Here is a 5,817-nt window from a genome sequence, read left to right as displayed (position 1 = left end):
CCACTATTTTCATTTTTGTTATGCCAACACAATCAAGCGCAGCTATTTTTGTTTAATTTAATCAATTAGTAGATTATATTATAAAATTAATTTTTTTTAATTTTATCAATTAATATTAATCTATTAATTGATTAAATTAAAAAAAATAATCGAAATAATTCATCTATTAATTGATTAAATTAAAAGAAAAAAAAAATTTTATAAATTTAAATAAAATGTAAATATATATACGGATGTACTAAATCTACCGATATTGAAAAACAAGATCCTTCACTGGTAGAAAAGTGAAAGCTGATAGTTTTTATTTACCCATTAAGACCAGTATTTATTACTAAACTTTCGTGTTAAAGTATCGTTGATCAGAAGAATTTGCAATGTTTTATATGCACACACGCTACTTTGTGATGCCTCAGTATAACCACAATTTCCGCAAATAAATAAAAAGATAAACAAGTTTGCGCTTAAGTATGTCTATTTAACTGCACGTACATAAATCACTGACATTAAAAGTTCGACTATTATGCCTTGGGGAACAATTTCGTTGTGCGAAATGAGCATCGCTGCAAAAATTTTACATATCTCGCATTAAGTCCGGCCTATTACGCGTGTGGTTAGCTATAAACGCGTGTATGAGCTCATCAATGGCTAGATACGTTAAATTGACTTGTTTTGTGCGTAGTCAATAAATTCAGTAGATGAATTGCTAAAACTTGTGCACTTAAACGGAAATCTAAGCATAAAATTATGGGAATATGCATGTTTGTTTGAACATACAACTCCATATGTATATGGGGCGTTCCATACCAAAACGGGCGGGGTCACACTTCATGTGTTTGATTTGTTTAAAATGTTTAGGGTTGATGCATAAACATAAATAATAAGTAAATATGAAATTTGAGCTTGATTACATTTTTAAAAATTTTACAGCACAAAAACAAAAAAAAAATCGATTTAATAGTTTTCCAAATATCTCGAGAACGGGCGAGGAAAAAATTAAAATAAAATCACACATACACACATCAAAATTCTCTATGAAAAGAAATATTAAAAATTTTTTTTTTCTTGAAAAATTTTTCACATTTTTTTTTATAAAAAAAATAGTTTTTAAAATAATGAAATCTGAAAAAAAATTTAAAAAAAATCAGAATGTTAGCTCTGAGTATTGCGTAATATTTAAGTATAGTGCAACCCATAAACTCTACAATAATTTGAGTTATGATTTTTTTTTACACCGAAGTTGAGAAAAATGAGTACATTACAAATTGAAAATTTTTTTGTGTATGCAGTTTTGTAGGCCATTAAATTTTAATAAAGTGCACGTTTTAAGCTACTGCAAAATTGCGTTCGTTTTTAATATTTTTTATGCTGACGGCTTTTTGCACTTTTTTCTTGTGGAAGAAAATGCGCAAAACCGTTTTCAAAGAAAATTAAAAAAAAAATTAACGCCAGTTTTGCAATCGCTTAAAACTTGCACTTTATTGTACTAAAATGTAATGGGCTAAAAAACTGCATGTACAAAAAAATTCTAAAAAAAAATCAAACAATTTTTAAATATGTAATGTACTAATTTTTCTCAACTTCGGTGTAAAAAAAATTCATAACCCAAATTATTGTAGAGTGCACCCCAGCCCGCGGGCTTTATTTCCTTTCCGAAAGGGCAAAAACGAATGCGAGCTTTATTTCGTAAAAAAGGATATTTCTTTGGCTTTATTTTACTGAACCATACCAATTATATTATGTATTAAGATCTGCGAGAACACATTTACACACAATGGAATGATATTTTAAATATCACTCTAATTTTGCAAACAAATTCTTTCGAGTTATTAATAAATTATGCACATTTACGGTTGCATCATCCACAGAAGGTTAGTTCTGCGTCGAACTCCCTTCTGCAGTGCAGTATACGAACGCAATTTTTAGCCAATCACTGATAAGCGCATTTTTGTAGGTAAATTGTTATTGTTTTTAACCTTCAATGTGTTCTCAGCTTTTTTGTGGTAACGCGGACCCGCGGACGGCCGAGTTTCTCCTCCGAAATGTAGCGTGCGCCTTGATGTTGTCACACAAAGGGGAGGGACCTACAAGGAAGAAGAGGGAATGAAAATTTCAACACTCTGACTTTCATACTCATTAACAGGGAACGGATTTTATGGAAATTGCCTTTTTTTCTGCTAAAGAGATAGAGTATATTCGATTAAGAATGTCCACGATTTAGCTTTCCCTGATTCCATATATACACATTTGATGTTGCCTTTTTTTGCCTTTTTTTAAATATTTGCCTTTTTTAAGATATTTGCCTCTTTTTGCCTTCTCTACCTTTAAAAAAGTGATTATAGCATTTACAATTTTTTTTTTAAGATTAAAAAATATACATATGCCCATACGGCTTATAGAAGCGCAGGGACCTCTTGCCAAATTGGTGTTGGAAAAATTCAAAGCCGTTTTCTCAGCTAACGTAGGCTTGGAGACAATAAGGGGTGTGTATAAAATTGTAAAGGGCGAGGAAAAGGCCCTTATTCCTGATAATATGAACGTTTCAAACGTTCCATATTTAAATTGGGCGCCACTTGTGTCAACTCACGTCGGGCGCACATTTAGTACATTCAAGTCTTTTCTTCGCGAAAATCGAATGAAAATGCTACCAGAAAACTTCAAAATGCATCTTGTGGTTCAATGTTACTACAACTATGTATACAGATTAAAGTTTTATGAGTTAGAAACTTTATCGAAGATACCGAAGAAGAATATCTCTCGGTCTTCCTCGCTGGCGTATTTGCAAACCTCAATGCTATGGACTATGTGGTGGAAAACAGGTGAAGAGGAAGGAGTTTACGTGTCTGCAGTGACAACCAAGCTGCACTGGTCCAGCCCTATAGCTACTTTCAAATTAGCTCGGCAATACTCGACTAATTAAATCACGTTGGTAAATATAAGGAGCTTGCTTTACTCAGGATGCCAGGTCACTTGGGAGTAGCTGTCAATGAGACATCTGACCATTTGCCCAGAGTTGGCTCAGACCAGACATTCCTCGTTCCGCAACCAGTTATAGCATTCCCACATTCGGTCATCGAAGTCACCATTAGAAGATAAGTGCATACTTCGCTCAGCAATGACTGGGAGGCAACGAGGGGCTGCAGGTGGGAAAAAATCTTTTTGCCTGCAATCTAAGAAGGTCTATCTAGTTTTTTGATCTCATTGAGCAGAGAACTTGTTGGATTGCTCACTGGTCACTTCTCGTAACACTGTGTTATTTGCCCATGAGGAGTGAGGCATTTTTCAAAGTTACATAATATTCGTACTTCTTTTAAAGGGGTTGTTGTGAGTATCAATTTTGAGACGAGATACATATAAGTGGTCATAAGAAGGCGATGTTTCGCCCATTTTCGAAAAGTTTTTTATAATTGTATTTTTAGAAAATACCGTTATATGGGATATGAGCCTAGTTATTTTCCGATTTTAAAAATTTTGAAGCGATATTTTCTAGAGAGCGTCGTCACAAAGAAGCAAAAGGCCTTTTTCCGCAAAAATTGTTCCTCGAACATGCCAAGGTCTGCCTCATCAGATGACGTCCGCGCTTCTGCGCGATATAGCAGGACAAGCGTGATGACACTGCACTTAACTTCTCAAATGCCTACTAAGTCCAAAGAAGCCCTTGTGGACAAACACGATTGTTCGTTGGATTTCAAAACTGCCGTTATTATTAGTGTTAATGCTGTTCCCTAAGTTTCAACAACTTTCAAGCTACATATCACTGTCAAGAGTGGAGTGGGTGCCGAGGCGGGAATGCGCTGACTCTCTGTTTGATGGCAGTACATATTTCGTTTTGTCCTTACTCACCATCAGTCTCGAGTGCTTTGCTGTGATGTCGCTGTCATCGACATACGCCAGCAACTATTCGCTCTTGTAAAAAATTTTGTTGCTTTCAGCAGGCTGAAAAAGTGTTTCCTCCATAATTTAAGGTTACGGTGGCCATCTAATTATCACCCTCCAACTTTAAAGTAGCAACTATGTTTGTGCAAACTTTTCCAAAATAACGAATACAATAACCAAGTACATCTTTTCCCCGCGCCTCGCTCAGATTTTATCTACGAAACTTTCCGATAAGAACCTGTTTTTTTTGTTTGTAAATAAGCATGTGAAAATGCCCATTAAGCATAATATTTTGCTTTAGTTGCAAAAATTTCGCCCTCAAGCTATCACAACGGGCGCATAAGAAAGCTCATTTTTATGCACAATGCCAATTTCTCGCCCACACTTGGTGTGAGTTAATATAAAAGCATATTGGATAATACCTTAAATCGATTTTCAGCTTCATTTTCATACTTTGACATTCACGGACTTTCTTTTCTAAAGTTATTTTGTAACTTTTTCAATATCACCACGTTGCAAAAAAGTTGCGCACAACCCTTTAAATGTACTCGTAGATCTCGTAAAAGCTGTGAATAAAAGTTTTCGGCTATCCATTTTCATACCCTTTCATATTTTGAGAGCCTGCACTTTTTTTTTGTGCGTTTGACAGTATTTGCCATTTTAAAATTTTGACTGCCTGCTACGACCCTTTTCTATTTGCGTTCAGCATGTAAAAAGGGCTTTATTACCATTGAGCCCGTCGCTTTCAATCGTCAGCGGTAAAGTGAGATAACCCTTAGCCTTTGCTTTGGCTTTGGATTTCAGTTTGGGTTTACTTAGCCGCTTAAAATGTCATTAACATCAATCTTTTTTTCTGTTGCTTTTCGGTTTCTTTTTATTGTTGCTGTGAGTTAAATATTCAAGTGCTGTGTATGCAAAGTGTCAATTTTGTTGTGCGCCTGTCAGTTCGGCTGACACTTTCGCATTGACTGTGGTTACCCTTTTTTTATTTTCGAGTGTTAGGCGCACATCAATGATAATTGTGCGGGTTGATATAATTTTATTTTTTTTTTCATTAGGAAATTATGGTTACTGCCTGTTTGTTTGCTGTATAACCGTTCTGCGTGCTGATGATAGGAAACATTATGTGGTAATTTTTTTTGCTTACAAGTATTTTGCTGAAAGCTGTTTGCGAATGAACGGATTTCAGATAGGCCCTTTTTGAATGACAACGGTGTAAAAATGTTATCGAAATGTTATGCTTAGCTTTTTGGTGTCCTTAAACTTAATTGAGCTTAAGTGTCTAGTTAAATAACACATTCAAATACATTTTAGATAAGTCGTTTGAACAGAGGATGTAATTTTTTAATTTTATTTTTTTAACATCGGCGACTTACATCAATTAAATTCAGAGATTGTGAGTATAAAAAGAGTAATACTAATCTAAATTAACAAGAGTTATTTATTTTTATGGCAAATCATTATAAAAAATTGCACATTTTCTACCGAAGACCATTCTGAAATAATAAATACACCATCATAATAATAATATTTTTGCGTTTGCACTTTTGCTAAGTGTTTGGCGGAGCTTCTTCTCGAATTTGTGATGTGCGTTTTGATGTTGTTACACAAATGAAGGGACCTAAAGTTTTACACAATGTGTCGTTTCGAATAAGCTAGGTGGAAAAAATGCATTCCAGAAAAATTATTACTTTTTAAATTCCAACTAAAAAATCACGCAGAAAGACAAATGCTGCATGCACAAGGAGCAATCCCACATTCTCATTTTTAGTTTTTAAGTTCTATTTCTAAAACAAAAAATTTAAATTAAAAAGTGCCACAAAAAAACAAAAAGTTTAATGTACTTTTGACATGGACACCCTATCCCCATATGTTTTGGTGCCCTGAATATGAAGTCCGTTTTACTCTATCATGTCAGGACTTTTTTCTATCCACAAAAAAAAA

Source organism: Rhagoletis pomonella, unplaced genomic scaffold, assembly GCF_013731165.1.
Source record: "Rhagoletis pomonella isolate Grant_MI unplaced genomic scaffold, Rhpom_1.0 Rhpom_scaffold_00006, whole genome shotgun sequence".
NCBI lineage: Eukaryota > Metazoa > Arthropoda > Insecta > Diptera > Tephritidae > Rhagoletis > Rhagoletis pomonella.
The sequence above is the reverse complement of the archived record's forward strand: the minus strand, read 5'-3'. Positions refer to the sequence as shown.